This window comes from Cavia porcellus, unplaced genomic scaffold (genome assembly GCF_034190915.1).
Source record: "Cavia porcellus strain 051 isolate PalLab524CR breed Dunkin Hartley unplaced genomic scaffold, mCavPor4.1 scaffold_4, whole genome shotgun sequence".
NCBI lineage: Eukaryota > Metazoa > Chordata > Mammalia > Rodentia > Caviidae > Cavia > Cavia porcellus.
The window spans coordinates 38353891-38379183 of NW_026947487.1; the positions used below are offsets into that span (position 1 = coordinate 38353891).

The window sequence follows — 25293 nt, forward strand, 5'->3', positions numbered from 1 at the left end:
TAGATATATTCAGAATCTCTTTAATTTCTTTTATCATTTCTTCTTTTACCTAGGAGATTATTTCGAGTTTGAATTTCTTTAAAGCTTCCTGGAGTTGCTTGTTAATTTCAGTATCTATTGTGTCCGATATTTGAGATGAATGGCATATGTTTTCTTCTGTATACATTGCTCCTAGGGTTTCTTGAGATGGGCTGGAGGTTTAAGGTTGTAATTTTGTCTTTTGTTTTGTTATTTTCCTATATTTCTGTGTTTCAAGTGTTATTTGAAAGCTTCTTCAGGGTCTGTTGGAAATCCCCTTCTATGTTTGCAACTCCTGAGACTCTGGCACCCCGTTACCCCAAGCCACTGGGCCTGCAGAACCAATTGCCCTCCTCTGCCTGTTCAGAACTCTGCAGTTCCAGATAAGCTGGGCCTCAGGGACACTGTGCGCCCACCTGCCCATTGGAAACTCCACAGCTCTCCAAGTGCAGCCGGGATGGGGAGGTGGATGTAGATGCCTCAAACCCACCTCTCCACTTCACTGCACCCGGAAGCCTGGAGGGTCGAGAACAGTCTGGGCTTTGGGCAGAGTGTGCTGAGCACTCACCACAGGCCGCGGTGCCTCTGGATCCTGCGATCCTCCCCTGCTTGCTGAGATATCCACAGTCCTCCAGACACCCTCTCAGAAGATTTTTAAATAAAGAAAGCAAAAAAGCTAAAGGGCTGTTCCATACTGCTTAGTTCATGTATCACTGAGTAGCAAGTTGTTTAATGACTGCCCTGGGACAAAACGTTAGCTAACATTCTGAGAAGTATTTCATTGTTTTGGCCAATCACAACTAAACTGCTTCTGAGACTATACTTTATTTTGAAACAACTTTTTAATCAATTTATTTCACATCTGCAGTGTGAAGTTTTGGTACTAAGAGACGTTAAATCAAAACTCTTGAGACTGAAAAAAAAAACTCTAAAATTAAAAGTATTAATGGAGCTGCTACGGATGCTACCCAATGAGGAGCAGGCCTTGGGTGAGTTCCTACAATTTCCAGCAACAGGGCTAATAGCACATGGAAAAATGTTCACTGTACCTAGGGCTATACACATACGTGTTAAGAAAACTTGGGAGGCAAAAACATAGAATCAACATTAGCTATGGAGGGTCAGAATAATTCCAAATGGGAGAACACCAGGGTAGGAAATCAGTTGGGAAGAAGAAATAATATTGTTATCTGGTAGTGACTTCTAAAAGTGGCCAGCTAATCGTATGTTCCCTGGTTCTGAGTTGCTCACCTCTTCCTCTGGAGTTGGATTCCAGGGTCTTCTTATCTAGAACAAAGACTGAACTAAATAAGCAAAAACACACTGGCAGAGTTTAATTGAGAAAGTCCACGTGAATAGTGAGGGGAACACTGGTTCTGCAAAGTGAGTTTAGGCAGTGTAAAAGCAAGATAAAAAAAAAAATACCCTGGGGAAGGTAGGACTGGCTTCTAGAAGAAAGGTTGGGTAGCTAGCTCTTATTGGAGTCTCTGCCCTTGTATGCTATCCAGTCTCTAGGAAACCAAGAGAACTTCTACATAATGGATTCTGAGAGGCAGTGCTGGCCTCAGGCTGACCAAAGACCTAGACCATCTCTTGAAAACCTGCTGAAGTTCTCCAGAGAAGTCCACATGCAGGGCACATGTGTTCCAGGATCTTACAAAAGGTCATCTCTACTTACCTAGCCAGCTTTGCCACTCGTAATCTCCTATGTTAGTAGCTGTTTTTATATGTGATAAGATTATAATAAAATGGAATTATGCCTCATCAGCAGCAGTCTGGAGTTTGAATCCAAGTTTGAACATAAAATAAGGAATGTGAAATAACTTTAGTTGCTTTGGCCCATAGTTGTAAATTGATTAACTTTCTTTAATTCTCTTCTTCCCCATACTGCAAACCCTTGTTGATACTGGGATGCTTCAGAATTTTTCCCGCATCAGGGGCATTACTTGTAAGTAAAAATAAACAAGATCTCTTCCCTTTCACAACTGATAGTGTAAAATTTACAAGTGTGCCGCTGAAGCCTAAGGTAAAGTAAGAGATTTGACAAGAGCTTGTGTCTAACCAACACCTTTCCCCACTTTGGAGCCTACCCATGGTGTGTGCCCATGACTTACTTCTGTGTTGTTCCCGCTGAAGTAGATGTCTCCCAGGGATCCCAAGAGCAGTTTAATCCATAATTCTGATCCATAATATCCCACAGCTCTCCTATTTACTTTTCTTTTTATAGCTCATTCCAGTATCAGCCATGTATTATCCCTCATCCTTTGCAATAAATGCAATAAAAACTTTCTTCCTTTGTAAACTAGCTCCTAGAATCCAGCTGGCAGGCTGCCTCTCCACGTCTCACTACCTTTCAGAAACACTTATGCTCCTGCTATAGTATTTATTTTTTCAAGTTCTCTAAAGAAAAAAATGACAATATACATTTTAATTTTCATCCTAAAGAATAAAGTAGACTTTTTATTTTACTGTCTTATTAGTGTCATTCAGTTGTAACATATTTCAAATAGCAGCGAAGAAGAAACATTTTATGAATTGCATGGTATTTGACTACTTGGTATGAATGAGTTGGATTCCTGACCTTTAGTGAGTGGGAACTTTCTTATCTTCTTTTGTTTTCCCAAGACTAATCTGTGCAGTGAAGCAGCACTTTGTTTTGAGCAGTGATTATCTTCCTATGGTATCTCCATTCAATTCTGTAATCTCTAGCCCTGTGGGCACTTCGTGAGAAAAACCCCACTGCTGTCACCCTTGAACTGGGTTAGCATAGGAAATCAGAGAGACAACAAACAACTAATAACACCACACAACTAATTATAAATGATGACACAATATATTTTTCAGTTGAGTGATTGTATTATTTATTTGATGCATCAGCAATTGTTGATTAGAGATGCATATAAACTTGGACTTGATAGAAATAATTAGAGAAGAAGCTTAATTACTGTAAATTAAGAGAAGAAAACACTGAAGCAAAAATAACAGATGGTCAAAGAAGAAAATGCTAATGTAAAACTAGCAGCAACATTAAGGGGAAAATAAGAAATGAAGCTGCCCTTCAAACACAAAACAATTTCTTTCACTGATTTTATTTTATTTTTTTTTACATCCTTAAAATTTGTCAGGAATGTGTTTTTGTGCTCTCTTTTGTTTTTAGAATATTTTTCCTAGAAACTCCCTTATTTTCTTACATGGTTTCACTTCATTTAGAGAATGTTTTCCAACTTAAAAATATTTCATTTAAGCCTCAACTCAATTATTCTTAAGGAATTTTAAGAACTTCAAATGGTTTTGCTAGCTGACTGTTTAAAGTAATTGTCAGTCAGCTGTCATATTTATAACAAAATTAGCACATGACCACTAAGCAAAAATAAACCATGATATCTTTGTGCCAGATATCAATGTGTTGCAGGTATTGGATTACAGAATGTATTTTCATACTTTATACATAATTAGAAAGTTTGGCTTATTAAATATTTTATGTGGTAGTATTTGCAGATTTCTTATGAGAAATAGTAGACTAAGATTTTTTCTATCCCCATTTCCTTCTTTTTCATAAGAACTTATTTTTATGGGAAATGTGACAATTAAAAACCTATTGCTGAAGCTAAAATAAATGATAATTTTATTTAAAGAGGAAGATAAATAGCACAAATGGGATTTTGACCCCTGTGCAATTCTATTTTTATGAAAGTTGGACTTAGTACACTTGCAAGGCCTTTTCCTCTGGCATTTAACACATGGAAATAATCATCATGTTAGTTACACCCTAGTAATTTCAGCCAAACTTATTCCCACCCTATTCTGGAGATAAAGTAAATTTAATTTAACGTCAGAGGTTACCTTAACCTTTCTTTCATAGTTGTGCTTTTTTTATTAGCCATCACAGAAGAGGTTTATTCTTAAAGATTCAGAGGTGTTTTATCAACTGACAATTTATAACTAGCTAAGGAAACAAGTTTGGTTTTGTGTACTCTTTGTTATGGTTTTCTTCTTTCACCTTGTTTATCTGCAAAAGACCACGCTTCTCTGATCTGGACTTACAGCTTCGGTCACAATAGAAAGTATAAACTTCAAGTTGTCAGCATATGACATGAAAACATGAAACTTCATTACTATTTTTTTTCACAATCCTTAGATACTTTATATAATTATGACCTGGGGTGGGGGGAGGTCAAAATTAGGTTGAAAACATCAGGTTGTTGGCCACTAGCTTTTCATGTTTAACAACAGTTTCCTTTGCTCTAGTGCATTTTCATTTCATAACAGTTCAAAAATTTAAGGAATAAAAAATAATAGCAATAATAAACCTATAGCCAACAAAAATATTATGTGCAGGGCATTGCAGCTTGATCTTGGCTTTCTGGCTTAAAAAGTATTTTGCATGAAACACATAGGTGAAGTTTTATTCCAACAGTATGAGTGCAAATCAATGAGCAAATTTGTGAAGCAGTTTATGGCATATTGAAAATATAAGCTTTCACTGCACACACAAATGATTTTCTTTTTGCTTTTATCTAAACCTTCTTAGCAACCTTATGAAAATTATGTTTTCATATTTAAAACAAAACAATGCCAAAATGAAAGGTTATTCTAGCTTAAAGTTATTTAGAGAAAAATCTGATCTTTAAAGAATGACTTCCTGTACTATTAAGGAAAAACTAATGAGAACTTTATGGAATGCACTAATTATGCCATCAAAATACTAATGTTATCAGCAATGTTTTCATTGAACCAACACTTTTCTCTCCTTAGTAGAGAGTAGGAAATGAAACTCCAGGTAATTCTGTTGTGTTGGAAGTTTGCTTGTCAGTTTATCAAAACAGATGAATGATAAGATTTAATGCTTCAGGAAACTCCTGGCTTTGTATCCCTGACTTTTCACGAAGCACTTTTTTTACTTGGTGATGGTGCAGAAGAGGCTGCTGTCCTTAGAAAGGTCAGCTTGAGGGGTTGTCTCTTGATTGGCTTCTGGTGACTTGGATTTTGTGGAGCTGCCTACCATTTCAGAAAGAGTAAGAATGGCTCACTTGCCTATGTCAGTGTGCTATCATTGCGGTTTACCTTAAACACTTCTACATCTGGATGCCTGGAAATTGGGTACCTACTCAGGAAATGGTGCGCCTATGCCAATTCCCAATAAAAATCCTCGACTCCTTGGCTCAGCCAAGTTTCCTTTGTCCATAACATGGTGTTCACAATTCTGTGGCTGGAAAAATGAGACCTCCTGGGTAGCTGTCCTGGAAGAAGACTCTGAGGAGATGGTGTCTGGTTTCTTGCAGGTTTTTTCTCATATGCTTTTTCCCTTTATTGCTTTTGCTTTTTATACTTCACTGTAATAAATCACAGCATGGGTACCACTGTGTGGTTAGTCCTAAGAATTCTAGCAAATTGCCAAGCCTGGGCGTAGTCTTAGGGGTCCCATGGCACCGCAATAGTCTTGGAAACCAGTTTCATCAATTTCTCCTTCTCACTTTCTCTTGCTGACATTCTTCGCTAGCCACACACACTATCATCCTACCCCTCTGCTTCACAAGTGAGTTTGTCACTGCTGGAATGGATGTCATCTTTCTCCAAGACGAGCCCCAACCTTGTCACTGTTCCCAGTTAGACACACAAATGGCTGGGAATGTCCTGATGTTGACTATTTCAGTTTCTTTAATTTGTGGCATTTATGACTTTGCCTTGCATAGTGGATGTGCATGCATTCTCACTTCTGTCCTACTTCATTTTAAGCTCTTTGAGTGGCTATTTCTGTTGTGTCACTATAGCTGCTTGCACTCTGTATGATTCCTGTCTCGGGCTTCAATAGATATACATATACCAGATTAAGCGATTTCATTAAGTTCATTGATGTAGCTGTTACGTGACAATTACTTTCCCATCTTCTGAACTACATAGAAACTTGCATTTAGAATATCTAAGAGGAAGTCTTAAATTACACTACAGCATTTGTTGAAAATTAAGTAATTTAATGTTCTGTAAATGATTAGGGGAATCTAATAAATTTGATTAATTGACTTGAAGTAAAATACATGAACCTCTGTCAGTTTTCTGGATACATATAAAAGCAAAAATTACTCCAGAGAATTGAATTATTATTTCTCAAATGCATATGTATGTGTGTGTATGTACACATGCCATAGTATGAACTAATCTTAAAATGGAAGAGTAATTCCTATGGAAAATTAAATAATGCCAATCTTAAATTCTTTCTGAAAATGCCTTCATAAAACTCTTTGAAAAAGTTTAATTTCACCTTTTTTTTTCCCTTTGTTTTTTGATTTCTGTTAATATTAGTGCACTCTAACTGCTAAGTATGGGGCTTTAATTGAAAGTTAAGAATCCACTGGGTAGAATTTCAAAAATAATGAAAACTTTATAAGATACCATTTCATTTTAAATCCATTCTTATTTAAATTTTGACATAATAAAATTGTCAGAGGAATAGATAAAGAATTATTAAGAATTTTGAAGATATATCTCTGAACTTTTTTTTCAGATTCTTTAGTATTTGCTTAAACACACACTTATTATAACTTTAATATTATATTACAGCTTCTGAATAATCATGGCAGCTTAAGCAAATAAAAGTTTTGTTCCTCTCCCTCTTGAAAGAGCACACAGAGATGAAGCAAAGCATCACCCAAGATGTGAACTGAAAGGCAGAGAGACCAAGGCAGAGTGTAGGGGTGCCTGAGTGGACAGTTGTAATGTGGAGAACTAACAAAGACATTCAAATCGAAGACCTCAAGCAGGCCCCAAGTTTGGGCCAGCTACCTTGAAACTGTTGAAAATCAATTCATGAAAATGTTATAAACCAAAGTCCCTTCCTCAGCTTTGAATAATCTGGCAAAGAGCAAATGCTTGCTTCATTTTATCTTCCATTGCCCCCCCCCCCTTTCTGAAACAGACCAGAAATTTGGTCTCTATAAAGAAAAAGTGAATATAAAGATATTCACCTTCTTTCTCTATAAAGAAAAGGTGACTCTGTCTGTGTCAATACCAGATCAATCAGGGCTGAAAGTACATCCACTTCTTGCTACAGAGAATAAGTAAATGTCTAAAAATTGTTTGTATTTCTTCATCTGAGAAGTGCCTATTCATCACAGAGGTCCATTTTGGATTGGGTCTTTGAATTAGAGGGGCTGGCTTTTTTCAATTCTTTATATATTCTAGATAGAAGTCCTTTGTCTGTGGGACAGTTGACCAAAATTTTTTCCCATTCAATGGATTCTCTTTTCAAATTGTGCTCCACATCCTTGGCTTCTCAACCATCTGCATTTAGCCACTCCATCCCTAAGCAAACAGAACCCCCAACCACTACATAGGCATGGCCAGAGGATTGAGTGACTCGTTCCCACATATTCTACATGTCAAAAGCTGTCTCAAAGGCAGCCTTCTACACAGTAACATGGGTAGCCCCATGAAAACCTGCTCACCATGTGCTTAGGGTCTAGACACCCATTAACATCTGGATCTCCAAATCTCCTGCTGGTAAAGGGTGTGCTATCATCCTTGATGGTCAGTTCTTTTATAAACAGAGAGCCTGAGATTACCAGACATTTGAGGAAGGCTTTTAGTTTAAAAGATGAAAATTCACAGAAACCAAAGATACTCAGAAATATTCTGATAGAACAGAGGTAACGGAAGAAACTGCCAAAAGGAAAACTGTTAGGCAGTATATTCAGAGAAATTTCTTCAAAAATTTGAACAGAATCAATGTGTACATAGATATAATTAACAATAGAAGCAAAATATATTAATATTTTAAAATATTACATGTGAAATCAATGGAAAGATAAAGTCACATGAAAAGTACAGAAAATAGAGATCTAAGCTGATAAATATAAGAGGTCCTATATACATTCAAATTGTAGTTTAAAATTATTATGAAATTAAGAAAACAGGAGAAATGTTATCTAGGAAGTAATATTAAATATCAAATATGTTTTAGGGGGTGGGGCCTGTGTCAGGAGTTAGAACATTTGCCCAGTGTGAAGGAGGGTTTAAGTTTGATCCCCATTTTTGTGTTTTGTTTTGGTTTTAAAACAGGGTCCCTGAGCTCACTATGGAGCCTAGGCTGGCCTCCAACTGATAGAGATCTTCCTGTCTGTGTCTCCGGAGTGCTGGATTATAGGTGTGTGTTACCATGCCTCACCTTTGCTGCAGTTTGATTTTAAATATCTCCCAAGGGTGCTGTGTGGAAGGCTTTGTGCCCAGCTGAAGGTGATATGGAGAGATCCTGAAAACATTACAAGTTGGGACCTAGTTGGAAGAACAGGTCATTGGGTTGTGCCCTTGAAAGCTCTCTTTTGCTCACTGCCCTCTCCTTGCTCTCATTCTTTGCCTCCTGGCCAAACAACTGACCAGAGTTCCTAGGTGGTATAGAGAGAGATCCCTGATCTGTGATGCCTGTCTGCTTTGAGCTTGACCTTGTATTCAGCTTCTTGTGTATAACTAGTAATTCCTTAACTTTTCAGAAAATTGAGTAAATATATAAAAAATATTACAAGTAGCAGAACTATTTTAAATAAATATCTTGGTGGCCTCAAGAGTCCTTGTAGTTTCCAGATCTGGGTGTCATGGTGCATGCCTATAATCATCGCACTTGGGAGGCAGAGGTGTGAGGGTCCCCATGAACTTGAGACCAGCTTAGGCTACACAATGAGACCTTGTCTCAAAGAAAAAAGAAACCTCATATGTTCCAATGCAAGCTTGTATATTGCATAGATGTTCTTTAGCACTAAAAAAAGTCTCTGTGACTATTTTTCACTCATCCATTTTAATATAAAATTCTATGAAGATGAAATTTATTTAAGAATTAATATCTAATTATTAATAATGTACTAAAACTTGTTTTAATATACTTTAAAAATACTATCTCTTAAGATTGAGCACCATTAAAGAAAACATTCTTAATAATTGTATATTCATATAGGGAAAAAATGAAAAAGTTATCGAAGTACTATGTATTTTGGATGCAGCCTATGTGAAATGTCTGGACCAAACAAAAGATGTCTTTGAAAGTTATGTGAACTGGGTTAATATTTCTGTTATTTTTATCTACAAAGTAAAAATAATATTTGAATTTTAAAAACACTACTGCAATCTTAGTAGTAAAATATATATATCTTTTTAGAGTTACTTAGTGGTTGTAATTTGTAATTTTTAAACATTTAAAGATGAAGTGGTTAAATTTTATCATTATCAGTTTATTTACAGGAGAACGATCTTTGAGCTATTATTAAATATATAAATTTAAAGTGTCACCAATACTAACAGTTACAGAGTAATTTTATATTGTTTTCTTTTTTGAAATCACTATGCATTTCTTCATTTTACCTAAACTTTAGTTTTGAGATTCCCCTAATTTTTTCTCAACATTTTGAGGTCAGAAATTACTGTGTATTTTAATAATCCAGTAAGACAGTTCCATCACTACAGCACAATGAAGAGATATGGCTTGGTAATGAGTAACAATAAAAATCATAAATGGGTTTAAAAGTTCGTATAAAAATATGCTGTCAATTATACCTTTTCTGAGAACAGGACTGTTATAATTACCCTCTTTTGTAGGACATGGTATCATGATAGATATATAGCAGATCCTTAAAATTATTGTAATAAATCAAAAGAAATATAAAGGTAGAATTTTTCAGAGTTACAAATTAGGAAGACGTAATTAATGACCATATAATTCATCATGCTACTCCATTTTCATAAATAAAACATGCAATAAATGAGATGACTTTAGAATGTTCGGGATGGGTGTGAGGTAGCAGGAGTCATGCAGAACAAAAACCTCTCTTTAGGGGGTAGCCAAGTGCTGGAGTTTATTTCAGTTGTTTTGGGTACCTTAATTATCCTGTCCTAAAATCAGTACCTTAAAATGAGGGCAGTATCATTATTTACCTTATAGTATTTTTGTGAAGCTCAGGGGTTTAATACATAAAGGATGTAATGGGATATGACAGATTAGAGTCTAGTGAAAACTTTACAGAATCTCATAGAAATTTTATCTCTCTTTGAAGAGACTAGTTCGTGATTAACAAGCATGTACTAAAGCCATTTTCCATTTCCAAGCGTCTCCATAAGATGCTATATCTCTTGACCAGCAAAGAAAATTTCAAGGGTGAGATAATTATCAATATGGTTGTTGGGTGGTTTTTCCAGCAGTCTTTATTTAATATCTTCAATAAAAATGCTAATGAGTCCTAATGGTTCAGAGAACACCTTGTCAGTCCTTTAGTACTGACAAGTACCATCAGACTAATTCCCCCTCAGATAAATCTCGCTCTCACTTCTAAGTAAAATTGTTTCAAATTAAATGAGTCTTGATCTTTCATTTTAACTATCTATAGAAATATATAAATCTAGACATGTATAATCTAGGGTTTGCCTTATTAAAAAAAAAAACAGAGCTCCTGGCACCTGACACATTCTGACCTACATATCTTTTAATCAAAAATGAATTTGATAGACTCTGATGTGACAGTCTGTATTAGTTTATTTTTGATAGTTTGCATTTTAGTTAATTATAGAAAAATGATTTTTTTCATCCAGTCTCTGTCTCTCTTTCTCTTTCTGTCTCTGGGTGTGTGTCTCTGTGTTGATCAGGTACTTCTGTAGTAGTCAAATTCAGGGTTTTTCTTTATTAAACTTTGGTTTACATACAGACTGCCAATCTATTTGGAAGGGTAGTTTGATTGCCCATTTGTCTTAAACATGGCATCTCGACATCTCAGTTGAGTGTTGCAAATGTCCAATTAAAGTCAGTTTGGATCTAGAATATTTCTCATATCTCTCACAAGTTAACTGTTACTGTTTACTCGTACAAAGTTCATTGGTATACCAAACTCATCTTAGTACTACTCTTGACACAATTCTTGTTCTAAACTCTATAATCATTCTCTAGAAGAAGGTGTGATTTTGGCTAGAAAGTTAAATCCGATTTTTTTTTAAAAAATTGGTCATGGATTTTGTCGTGAAATATACTAAGAATACTTTAGTAGCTGTAAAAATATTTCTTCTGAGATAGAATTTTCCCATGGCTACTGCAATTAATCTGTTTTCTTCCTATTAAACAGATTGTAGTATGTAGGATGGATCTTTTCTAATCTAAGCAGTCTGTATTAAGTGTGTAATTAATTGAAGCAGTTATCAAAACTTCCACATTCTCCCAACCATTCAGGCAAGAGTATTGAAGCTGTTTTCAAGAGAAATCTTCAACTTGACCTGAAGAATTTCTTTGGATATATGAATAGTGCTGTTTCATAAATTGCTTGAACTAAATTGAGCATTTCTATCATTTCTAAATGTCAGCCGCTCTGTAGCTCCCATACAATCTTTTGGGCTGTCCCTAGATTATTGCTTTATTGCCACTCTTGCTACAAAATGTCTTTATACTTGGTCATCATCTCATTTCAGGGAAATGGAAGAACAATGCCTATGGCACTACATTGGGAAACGGTTTTAAAAAACAATGAACATGCCTTATAGCAACAAATTTTATTATGAGTCAGATAAATAGGCAGAGGTAAAAGTCATTGCTGTGAACAGGTATCAGGCTCAACTGTATAAAACAAAGTTTGTAGCAATTAAAATAGGCATCATTTTATTACAGTTTTTAGCATTTCCTACTTCAAGTGAGCACTTGGAACACTGATGTGTTGAGACCTAGTAAAATAAACATTTCCTCATCAGATGAGTTTGACTTCTGATAAATTGGAACCTGACAGAGCATCTCAGCTGTGTTTTTAAATGGGCACAGCTAAACTTTAAGGGGGGGGTGTATAAATTCTCTGCCTTCTTAAATTCTTTAACTGAATGTAAAAATTAAATTGACAAAAGATTTTATCAGAAGAAAAGCATATATATTTTATTAATTTTAGCATATTCATGGGGACATTTACAAGTGAGGACCCAAAGAGGTGACCAAAGCACAATATTTTATGCCTTTGTAAATACTGGAATGATAAATTTGTGAAAAAATAACAACAAAAAGAGATTGAGGTAAAAACAGTATATTGTGGGACTGTCATTAGAAGTATAGGGGGCAGAATAAAATTGGCAAGTGTAAGTGTTGGTTTAATGTTCAAAACACTTATGTATACAGATCTGTTGCAGCATAAAATTCCAGTCTTTGACAAAAAGCATTATTTTCTTATTTTGATACAGAGAGAAGGGCTACTTTATTTACTGTAAAATATTCATATTTGTGCTATAGTATATTGGCCAGAAAATATTGTGTATAAATATATAATTACAATAAATTGGGAAAGTTTTACTTTTATTTTTTCCAAGTCACTACTAGTTTGTTTATTTGTAGTCTGCTAATGACTTTGTAATATTTCATTTATTGGAAGAGATTCTAAATTGTCAGAACTGTTTTCATTATCCATAATTTATAGTTATTATATAATTTTACTTGCTTAGTTAAGAATCATATATGGGATGGCTTGGTTACTTTTCTCATTGTTGAGAAGAAATACCCAACACCCAAGGTTAAAGGAGCAAAGCCTTATTTATTATTTAGCTCATAGTTGTAGAGATTAAGTCTGCAGTTGGCTAGCTCCAAGGCAAGGTGGCATGTCAGACAGGCATCACAGAAAAGAAACAGTTCATGACAACCACAAGATAGTAAAGCAAGCAAGGGACATTAACAGAATCTTTCTGCACCTTGTATTTATTCAGGCTATTCAGAGTGGTAGCACCCAGACCCTTAATCCTAGTACCCTTGATCCTAGCACTGCACCATGAATTAATCTCAGTCTCCCACCGTCTGGTTTCAGCCACCTCTGAAAAAGTCCCACTTATGACTACATGAAGCTTTAGGGGGACATCTAGACAAGAGTGATAATATGGTATATATCCCTATTCTACATGTTAATTTTGTAGTTTTTCTACCCATCTAACCAAGTTTCTAGCTTAGTTGAATTTTGTATATGTAAAAGGATGACATTTGATTCAAATTAGTGATCAGTTCTAGGTTTTTCTGTTGAAATATGAATTTTTGAGCTGGGCATCGTGGCACACTCCTCTAATCCCAGCAGTCTGAGAGACAGGGGCAGGGAAATCACAGCATGAACTTTTATTACGTCTGTTTGGTAATTTAGAGATAGCAAGATCTGATCTTAAAATAAATGAAAATAAAAATAAAAACAAGCTGGAGGAGTAATGTAACTCTGTGGTAAGGTACTCCCAGGTTTCACCCTTTAAATTAAAAAACCCAAAAGATTGATTGGGATAACTTAGCAAATAAAAAACGTTTTACATGATGAGGAGAGATGCTCTTCTGGTCTGTACCAGCAGTTGTAACTTAAATCTATAGCTAACTCCACATTATGAGGATGTCTTTTAATTGTTGTCCTAATCTTTTCTATGTTACTACTCTTCATAATTTGTTGCTTTTCTTTATATATCCTTTCATTCTTATTTTTCTCTTTGTGTTATTAAAAACCTTTTCTCCCTATACACTAATCTTCTCAAAACTTCGTTCTCTTTTTAAAAATGTATGCGTTATCACTGATAGCCACCAGTGCTTTTCATTGTATTTGGAGCTAAAAATCCTGCTTACAATGGTATAATAAAAGGAAATCACTTCTTTTGAAACTATTTATTGTTTAAAAACATTTTTAGACCTCCTTTTACCTAATGGTTCAACTGGAATCGCCCTCTTTCCTTTGCTCAAGAAGAGTTTGGTCTCTGATTTTTGCAAGGCTTATTATAATTCTGTGTTATAGAAAGCACTACTTTAATAGAATTGACTTAAATTCACTTAATGACAAGTATTTAGTAAGCACTTCAATGACATTATCAATAACAAGTGTTTAGTAAGCACTTCAAAGATATGCTAGTGTCTATATTATTTTTTTAAATAATCGATTTCCAAAAATGCAATAATTTAGATTATTTTCAAACAATTATAGGGTCTTAGAAATAAAAGTGGCTGCAAAAAATCTAGTCTAAAATTGGATGAGGAAAGAACACTTTAACATTTATACTAATGAAATATCATTTTATAAGTGAAATACATAACTTTAATAATTTATATAATAACTTAATTTTTATACTTCCTGCTTATAAAATTCCATATCATAAAGTAGATATCTCAAAAGAAAGAGAAATATATATGTAGAAATCATGAAATTGTGTAACTGAAATTGAGTTTGTTTCATTTCTTTGCATAAATGTTTCAAATTATAATTTGAATAATTATAGATTGTCAGTATAATGTAATGTATTGGTTACTTTTCTTTCATTACTAAGACAAAATACTTGATGCCCAAAATTAAGGAAGGAAAGGTTTGTTTAGCTCATGGTTTGTGGAGGTTTCAGTCCATAATCAGCTGGCTCCAAAGCAAAATGGCACATGGAAAAGAGCAACAGTTCATGGTGGCAGAAAATGGCAAAAGCAGCAACAACAAAAAAGGGAGGAACATGGAGACAAAATTCTTTCTGTCTCTTATATTATATGTAGATTACTTACCCTAGGGTGGGTGCAGCAATCAACCCGTAATCCCAGAATTGGACCATGAATCAATCACAAATTCTAGAAGCCTGACCCCATGACCACATGAGGCTTTGGGTGGAAGTGGGCATTCAGACACAAACCATAACATATACACATTTAAAGTAATTACTTTTATGAATGTTCATTTTTCTTATGTTTTACTTTTAAAAATCATTATTTTTTGAAGATTAGGCATTTTAAAATAAGATTAAATCTGATGAATAAAAGTAGATTCATTAATTATGAATGTATATCTTAGGTTAACTTTATGATCTAAGTATTTACGGTAAAGTTAGCATAAAATAAAATTATCTAGAATTAAATCTTTCTCACATGTAACTATTAATTACTCTTTGCCACATGCTTTCTTAAATTACTGAGCACAAACCTAGCTTTGTGGGTATCATTTTATACATCTTGTTTTGTAACCAGAATTATATGAATTTAATCCATGGAAGATATCAATACACCTTCTCCTCTCTAATTGCTCATCATTGTATTCACAGAACTGTTCCATACTTCATGCTTTGAAATATTAACCTAGAGAAACAGATGTGTTCTAAAGACTCTCTTCTTGAGTCTTTGTATGTACTCATATGACATTGCAGAATATGTTAGTATTCACCTCATATTTTTGTTAATAATAATAGCATAACATTAAATGTATTGCATGTTCTAATTTGCTGCTTTGGCATTAAGTATTTGAACATTTGACATACCTCTCTTTTTCATTTTTATATTTTAAAAACACCATTAAGTTTTTATAACATCTTTAATGAGATATGTCACACATCAAATTTTCAATTAAATAATATAGCTTAATGATTTGCAATATATTCACAAAGTTATACAATCAGAAAAATAAATTTAACAAGAGTGTTATCACTGCAACAGGAAACATTGTATTGTATAGATTTTTCCAAGAACTGACAGTACTAAGTTATTCATTAGAGAAATGTTTACTCATTATTCAAACATACATAACCTACAATAACATGTATCTGGCGTTTAAAGATTTCCCTCCAATTTTGATTCTATTGTGTCATGATTGGTGTAGAAATAAGTAACAGAAAATAAATAGAAGGTTTTTGATGGAAGAAGTCTGCATGCACTACATCTAGATCATAGGATCCTTACTTTTTTGTACTGGGAATCAAACTCAGGACCTTATACTTGCCAGCAAAGCACTGTGCTACTAAGCTGTGTCCCTGGCCCTTCTGTGTGTACTACAAGTGAGTAGTTGAAGACATACGTTTCTTGTATAAAAATAGGTGGAAATTAATCAGAGGGAAGGATGAGAATGGAATAAAATGGAACTTCTCAGGGAAATGGAGGTATCAGCAAAGTTGAGATATAATTTGTTTGCATAAAAAAACCTCAAAGCAAAAGATTTTATAGGCCAATCTTGAACAATTACTGTCTCAGATTTCAGAGTTTTAGCGATTCACAGTAATGGTAATTCAGGAATACAGGGGAATAAGTTGTTGAAATATGTCATACAATCCCACAAATAATGGAATATTCTTTGGCACCTGGTTTGGAAATCAATGTGTTACATGGTTTAATTTCTGACATTTCTGACAGTGTGACTGCAAATACAATGATTTTTGTGAAAGCCTCTAACCATGTCGTTTTACATTCTGAAGGTAAAAATTAACTTCTAAGGGAGTATTGATGTTGTCATCTTTACATAAGAAATGCATGTTTCTTTGAAGTCTCTGTACCTTATTTTGATCTTAAATAGAAAGGTTTTAAAAATTGTCTTTGAAAAACATTCTTAGGCTAGTATTTTGTCTAAATGAGTTTCAGTATGGAAATTTCTGTGACTTATTTACTAGCTCTTGAAGAAAGTTTCAGGTTGGCAGCTGATACTCATATAAACTCAAATTCTGTTACTACACAAGCTCTTACAGCCAAGAAGAATAGAGAGTCAGAGACCCATTCACTTTATCAATTCTTCCATTACCACCAGATATTATACCTACATCTCCTCCAAACAGCATTAATTGATTTTAAATGACCACAATATGAGCCTCAAGAATGCTGCCTTGAATACTATTTCTAATGTGTGTCTATTTCTGAAGGGATATGCACAGAATTTGGTTCCTATTTTAATCCCCTGAATGTTTTCCTGATCTGTTCTACTCCAACTTTTAATGCTCCTGTCTTACCTATATACAGCATGTGTTTTTCCCTTAAGACACTCTTTAAAACATTCTTGTTTGAAATAAGCTTCAAAATCCCTATCTCATAAAAAGTCTTTAAAAATCTACCTCTATTCCTTCTCCAACTATTGTTGATTTTTTTAAGTCATGTCAAATTATCCAGAAAATTCACTAGTCTTGTTAGCCATGAGACAAAGCCAGGGAGCCTGCAAAAAATTATAGATCAGAAGTCTTGTGTTACACACAATGGCTCACTACTAGACATTTGATTATAGTTATTGTCATTACCTGATGGTATCCTGAGTGCCTTTATAAAAACTGAAAAGTTAATAAGAAAGAAATATTAATGGTCTAGGAGTCTATATATTTAACTTAATTCCTATCATTTATTTTACACAATAATCTTCCAATATAATTGGATTAAATATTTAATTTAAATGCAACATATTCTGAACCTTAGATTTTTCAGTCAAGATTTTTGAGTTTTTGCTCAATAAACATTGTTTACAGATATATACTAAAAGTTAATTTTTTATTGACTCTGCTTTTCAGCTTTATTTTAGAAATAATACTCATCTCAAGCCTATATTTTTCTGAGATTTAATCTGATCTTGTATTGCAGACAATTTCACCTTAGTTCCTGATGTAATTTTCTGAATATTTTTCATCATAGTCCTTGTACAGTCATATATTTTGAGCCAGAGCTACATTTTGAACTCTTTCCATTCTGTTTAGATCATCTTAACAGTTAATATTTTGGCCAGAGTATCCATTTTGCTATCACTATTGTGAATTCATGTTTGAAAGAGAAAGTCAACCTACCACAGTGTAAATGATCTGTAAGACATTGTCTACTTTCAAAAACTGGACTGATAAGTAGACACAGGCCAACAATCAGGCAACTTAGGAGCTTATTGCAATAGTCCAGAAAAGACCTGGACTTGGGCTTGTATGTTGTCAACAAAAATGGGGAAAAATGAATAGATCCTAGATACAAATTTTGCAAGCTGTGGATTGACAGAAGGCTGCCAACTGATGAGAGAAAGTGGAATCAAGGTTGACTCCATTTTTAGTTTGATTAGTTACATGGTTGCTAGTTTCATTTGTTGAAGTGGGATGAAGGTCAGTAGAGAAATTGATTAATGTGATAGTAAATTAAGATGTATTTTATGGGCATATTTTGGCTGAGATGCATTTTAGCCATTCTACTGGATGGAAATTATGATTGGAAAGCCTGAAAATAATAGAAGAGTTCTGGGTTACAGATACAAGTGAGGAGTTTGTAGATCATTTTTAAGACCTACAAACTAAACCTGGGTTCCACACTCTGCCTTGGTTGGTGCCTAAAATTTGGATAAGTAAATAAATAATGACATCAAAGGAAATGGAAAATATGATAGTGAAAGAGAAGAAGCACCATGATTACAGTCAGCATGTAGAAAACAAAAAAAATTATTTTTATTTTTTTCTTAGCATGTGTTTTTAGTATATAATGATTACATTCCTTGGGGAGAGTTGGTATATGTTCATAATACATTAATTCCTTTTATTTTTTAAATTTTATTTAAAGAGAAAAAGAAAAAAAACAAAAAAGGGTACAAGTAATACATAATTTAAAAAATAGTAAGAAATCACTAGTTATTAGAATAATTCATTTTCTTGCCTGTTTTCCCTTCCCTCCCTCTACTCTCCACTCTTCTCTTAATACTTTTCATTTTCTTACAGTATATTGTGTAGTACATAGGTTTACATCACATAAAAGGCCAGTTATACCATGAAAGCATAGGAAAGGGTCACAGTTGAGGATAGAAACATGCAATTTAGGCATGATACGTAGTAAGACAGACAAACGTACATTCTTGGTTCTCCTCTCAATTTTCCTGAGTGTTGAGTGTTAAAGTTTATGGCTATATATTTGAACTTCAAGACTTAGTATAACTTTAAACTCTTCGTTGCAAATCACTTAAAGTTGATGAAAAAAGCAATTCTTGTAGCTGCTCATCCAAAACATGCACAGTATACTGTCTCTTTTCAGTATCTCAACACTGATTTTGTTTGACTCAAGCCATCAGAAGATAGGACTGAAAGTGATTTTCCCACAGAGAATTTTGCTGGAAGTTACTTTGATATTTAAATATTTGACTTAGATTAAGACGTGTCAAAAGTTGCTCAACAAAATATCATGTATGTTACATAGTACATATCCAAAGTGCAAATAATTAAAATCCATATTCTGCATTCTGTGAAAACAATGTAGTCCTTAACATTTGATAAATTCTCCAGAGTGTTACAATTTCATGGTTCAGCCTAGCACCAAACAATTTTTCTTACAGGCTTATATTTCACTTTCCCTACAGTAATGTTCTTAAGACAAGGAACTTTGGAACCTTTTGTTGCTTTTAGTTTTTGAACTCCACAACCCACTCAGGATTGCATATATAAATAGTATTTTTCTATAAGCCAAGGACACAATTTAACCATTGTAAAAACAATCTAAAATTGCATATTTCCATATTGGGGAAGTTTTCTTAAATCCATGCTTCTTGGACATCAGTGTCTCTCAAAAGAGTCATCCTTAAAATGGTCTGAGCTCCTTCCTCCCATATCTTGTGAGCTGAATCACTCTCTTCTCTTTTGGGGATGTAATCTTTTTAGATGTATGTATGATTCACCCTCATTTCATGGAGATCTCTGCTAAAATATCATTTCACAATGACTGTTGATGACCACACTATCTGAATTGCTTCCTGAACCCATGCCTTTATTCTCTGTCTTGATACTCTGACTTATTTTTGAGTGTTTATCCTCAATTTTTCACTTGTCTGACTCCCCATCCATGTTTTCCCTATATAAGATCAGAAAGTAAGAATTAATTCTGTGTAATTAACATTTCTGACACCTGCTCTGTGGAGGAGTAACTAATAATCAACTCCGCTGAACTGAATCAGTGTGATGCTGGGTGTGGAAAAAGGGCATCGCCAACAGCATAGAAGAACTGAAGGGAAGATGGTGTGCTGTTGATGTTCCTGGGGAAGCTTGTCATGATGGTTTTCCTGATATACACTCAGCTATTATCATCAGAGGAATTGAGTCTTTGTTATCGCTGAGGATGGCTGTGGTTCTTTTTTTTTGGGGGGGGGGTGGGCTCTGGTCCTTACCTTGAGATTTGCTTCCTGGTTCCCATGCAAATCCTTCAGCCTGCTGGCACAGATCCTTCATTCCAGTACCACAGACTTTGTAGCTTCCGCCACTTACTTTTGGGCCTTCTGAGTACAGACCCTTAATACACACTTGCGTGAGACATTGTCATGGACTGTAGGCCTCCAAATAGACTCGTGGAGGACATTGCCTTGGGCTCTAGGTCTTCAGCTGGACTCATGTATGATGTTGCAGTGGGACCAGGCCTTTAGCTGGGTTCTTTAGTTCTCTAGTGTATCAGATATTTTGTACATTTCTGCATTGGACTCTTTGGGTGAATATTATAAAATCATCTCATAAAGTATGTGTCTTGTGTTAAATCTTTCCCCTTGAAAATCCTGACTACAACACATGGTGATAGCCTGATATAAGAGGTTCTAAACAATAATGGTAAAACATGAATGATAAAATGAATAAACATGCCTGAATGCCAGTTTCTTTATAAGAGGAAGATTTTAATTTATAAAGTGAACATATTTGAGTCACAGAATGTTGGCTGAGTAAAGCAATAAAAATAATGCTTTGTGCTTTCATAGATATAAAGTATGATAAATTTGTACAGCTTCTATCTTAATGGGACATAAGGAAGATTATATTTATTTGACTACTTATTTGCTATAGAAATTATTTGGTAATATAGTATATTTAATGTATAAATCGAATGTATCCTAGGCTCACTAAGGTAGACTACCTACTTCTAATGTTTTTAGACTATTTTTTTCAATTTATGTAATTTTTCATTTATGTTAATATTGAAGGAAACTTCCTTATTAAGACCTACATTATTTATTGGTTGATTTTGTTTGTGTGTTTAGTTTTTTCTTTTGAGATAAGAGCCTCCCTATGAGCTTAGGCTGGCCTTGAACTCACTGTTACAGCCTACACAGGCCTTAAACTCACAGAGGTTCTTCCATTTCAGCCTTTTGAATGCAGAGATTACAGGTGTGCGCCACCACATCTAGTTTATTGGTTGATTATTTTAACTGGGAATTTGTTTTTGAATATTCTTATACAAATAACAGGCCCTATATTGCATAGTTTGTTTTCTTGTGTAGTACAAAGATAAATAGATGTTATTTATAATAAAATTTTACTAAATTAATCATCAAGTTATTGGATTATTAAGGGTTACCTGGTTGGTTCTGAGACACTAAAAGGTAAGTATAGGACAAAAAGTACTCTTCCATTTAAGTTGCAAATAATATTCTGTGCTCTAAATTTTTTAAAAATAAAAAATAATAAATGATACAGAATTTCAAAACACAATAATAAAGAGATTAACACTGGTTAATATATTGCATATTGTCATCTTCAAAGATATCCCTTTCTCTTGGATAAGAAGAACCAACGATTTGAAAATGAATATTCTCCCAAATGTGGTAAAACAGATTTAATGTAATTCCAATCAAAATACCGTTAGCATACCTCACAGATCTAGAGAAAACAATCCTGAAATTCAGTTGGAAACAGAAGAGACCTAGGGTAGCAAAAGCAATCCTGGGCAACAATAGCAAGGCAGGAGGCATCACAATCCCTGACTTGAACTTATACTACAAAGCCACTTTGATAAATTTTTCTTCCTAAATTAGCATCTGGGGAAATTTAAGTTTTAGAAGGCATTATTCATTTTTAAATTAGAGACATTCATGTCTGATTTTTATTTATTAGAGATTTTTATTTTTAGAGAACAGAGATATTTTGTTTCTCCTGATAACAATAATAAAACATAGTTGTAGAATTCACCCACTAGGATAACGTGTCTACTAATGTGTAAATAAGTGATAGGGGGAGGGAGAGCCTCTGTCCACTGTTTGTCTATGCTTTTCATTTTCAGGTGCAAAGACAGATCACTCTTTCATCTACCTGTAAACCACACCCGTAGCCTTTAAAGGCAGCCTGCCAATTGATATTATTGCTGCATTGGAGATTAAAGGGAGGTGGAATAACTCTCTTGTTTTTGAATGCTTTGTGGAAAATAACTAATTCTTATGGTAGAGTTGGAGGGTTAGACTGTCATATGTAAAAACATAAATCTACTTAGTATAAAATGCAGAAATGAATCATGAGAGAGTATGGAATTTAGTTTGTGAATCCCAGTCACTGGCTATGAAAATATACTCTTTTAAATAAATCAATTTTCTTATCAGAATTTATTGTGGCTAGACCCAGTGAAATGTTTTATAACTTTTTAGCAATGGTTTTTAGCGCTAATTTTTAAATTAGTTCATCAATTACAAAAAATTCTGTGTACTAATTCTAGTCTCATCGTTAACCACTTAGACAAAATTTCTAGATATTTTTGGTAAAATCTGTACTAGATAAGACTGATGCTTCAAGGCTGGATGGAGGGTAAAATAGTGGACTTTTACCCGTAAAGCCTGGGGGATATGAGAATGCTGGCTACAGGAGCTTGAGAAGTGGGATACTGTGCCGGCAAACTGAACTCAGTGTCTGGCAATGCCAACAGACAGTGTGTCGAAGTTCAAACAAGTGAATGAAATCTGACAATGAACTGTAAATACCAAGACTCAGAAACTGCAGCTTCAGTCTCTGGAATCAAATAGGCTGCTTTTCAGTGTCGGTTTTAAACTCCAACAGCATGACCTTGAGTAAAGCTGTTTAGTCTCCTGGGTCTCAACCTTCTCCTGTTAAATGTTGATACTACTACACCTATATAGCTAGAATTAAGTTTTGGAATGTATATAGATAATTCAGTAAAAAACTCTTAAGAAGATTAAGATATTTTTATTTGTTAAGTCACCCTGGAAATCTAGGGTTCCAGCCTGCAAATTACACTAGGTGATATTGGAACTGAGTAGGGATTAGTTTTCAGTTAGGAAAACTCTTGCATTGCTGTTGAAGATCGGCTGCCTGATCCAACTTTCCATCCTCTGGATAACCATCTCAGAATGCAGGTCCTAAAGTTAATAGTTTATGAGGCTGAAGTTTGATAAATAAGATGCTTATTTTAAGCTGGTGTTACAGAGGCCAGCACAAAGAGATACGAGCAGCAGAGTGGTATTTGAGTTCAGTGTTGTCAGAGAACATTTCAAAGAGCTGTCCCATAAATTTCTTCTTTGTGCTTTTTTTGTGTTAATTTTCTGCAGAAATCAATGTATGCAGAAATCAGGGCTGACACAGGATCAGTTTATGAGCGTTTGTCCTGGTTGCCTGTTGTGACTTTCCCCTTTGCTCCATGCCTACAGGTGTCCCTGTAGGAATGTATAGCATTGAAGGAATATGTAGTGCTGATGCAATAATCAAGTAGAGTCTGAGTTCTTAGTAAAAGAACATTAAATATCTTCAGAGAGGAAAACAATATGTTAATTGCAATGTGTTAATATACTTAAGGTAGTTGCAGAATATGGAAATGAGGTTATAGTGAATGCAGAGCAAAAGAAGCAATCAATTCAGAATCTATGTTAGATAATTAGTTCTATTTTGTCAACATCTTTTTCTGTCTCAACAAAACATTACCTAACTATAAAAATTAAGTACTTGTGTTGTGAAAACTTTGCCTAGTGGAAATATCCATTTATCTCTCTCAGCTCCAGTACAGTGACTCTACTGGTAGCTGTCATACATGATAAATATGGTTTACTTAACAAAATTATATTTTATGTAATTGCATACTTTAAACCAAAGATCAATAACTAACTTACAAATACACACTAACAAAGATCAATGAGTGATAAATACTGCTGAATCCATTTGAGTATCTTTTCCTAACAAGTGTAATCAGATTATAAACTGTGGTGTAACTTAATAAACACTGTATAGAATTTTAATGGTAGATGCTCAAAGAAATGAAAAGAGGGGCAAAGATAACAGTTTAAGGCTTTTGTGCACGTTTTCACGGTCACGTATAGATGGAGCAGATGTAAAGCTTTTTATATGTTGTGAGATTGTGTGTCTAGGTCCATAGGTATATTTTAAGGCCATTTTATCTATGACATCAGCAACTACCATATGTCCATTTTAATATTAGCCTTCAAATAGATGGAAATTGGTTTGAATGAACTCCCACTAATGACAGCTTATCATCATGGCTACAGCTGACAGCTGTCACTGAGTGTGGTGGATAAAGGTCCCTGAGAGGACGATGAGCTCTAGACCACGTGTCTGGAGTTGAGCAGAGCTCGCATATGCCTTCCCCTTCCTTAGTTCTGCAGAGACAGTGCCTATTTAAAGACACTTCGACAAAGAGTAACCCCTCAAAGTCACAGGCTGTAGCATGGAAACGGTTATCAGAAACAGCTTTCCTGACCTCTGCTACTGTTTTTTCTCCACTTATTATTATTACATTTGGTACATAAAGGACACCTCAATTTTTCATTGTTTATAAAAAATAACTAGAGCTAGAGTATATAAAATCTATTCAAATAGAGAATCTAAAAATTACTTTTGGCTGACCGATACGATTGTCCTCACTAAGTGAGGACGTAATGTAACTAATAAAAGCAAAGCCTGGCTGGCTTTCTGATGGCGTATGGTAGGTTATTTTATTGTTTTCTTTAAAAGAATGTTTATATAGCATCTATGAAAATAAATCTGTTCCAAAAATTGGCATTGAATTAGAAATCTAAGTTAAAATATTTTAAATTCTTACAGATATCACTTCAAAGTATGAAACCTGCACTGAGGATCCCCCATAGTCCCTTGTTTTCTTGTGATTCATGTGCTGTGTGTGTATATACAATATTTTGATTCTACAGTAGCCTCAAGTAAAATCTTGCGTGACGCTCCAGGAAAACCCATTGGATAGAGGAGTGGGGCTGGGAAGTCAGTGAAAGGTGGTATTGGTGGACTTATCAATTGAAAAGGTGAAGCTAATTGGCTGGATATACACGAGATGGTGCATCAAAGACAGTGTGTTTAAAATAGAACTGTTAGATTTCTGAAACCATTGGCAACGTCACTGCAATGAGTTAGGCTGAGGGCTGCAACCGGAGATACAGGAAGGTGAGGTGGCTTACATGAGCCTCTGAGCCTGTCTCGAGGAATTCTTTCTGGGTCAATTTTTCTTCCTTTTCTTTACCTGCTGCTTTCTCCTCACCCTTTGAGGCATACTAAGAATTTTTACTTTTACCTCAATGCCAGTGCACATTAAATTCCTCTTTCCCATGTTCTGTTATGGTCATTTGTAGATATATCAACCATAGCATTTAGAGTAGGGGGCTACATTCTGTTTGGTATTTGTGTTCATCTCAGTTCATAAAGGCCAAGTTTCTTTAGATGTTATTACAAGGGAGAAGTTAGTCAGTATCAATTTATGATTTGGGGCTTACAGTCTCAGATTTCAAATCAGAGAATGTCTATAGTATATATATATATATATATATATATATATATATATATATAATAGATATAGGGATAGATATTTGTAGATTTGCTAAA

General features: G+C 34.5%; 1 protein-coding gene across 4 annotated transcripts in view; it reads left to right on the forward strand.

Annotated features, from left to right (window-relative positions):
• The window catches only part of Gpc5 (glypican 5), a 1275996-nt gene that overhangs the window by 674357 nt on the left and 576346 nt on the right, over positions 1-25293 (forward strand). Inside the window, exon 8 of one of the 4 annotated variants that reach the window (XM_063246932.1) lies at positions 1-25200. This exon is cut by the window's left edge and continues 22112 nt beyond it. The exons of the other annotated variants lie outside the window; for them this stretch is intronic. The gene's annotated coding sequence lies outside the window, so the exon portion shown is untranslated. Of the gene's footprint in view, positions 25201-25293 lie in introns of those variants that run through there. 4 annotated transcript variants of the gene reach the window in all.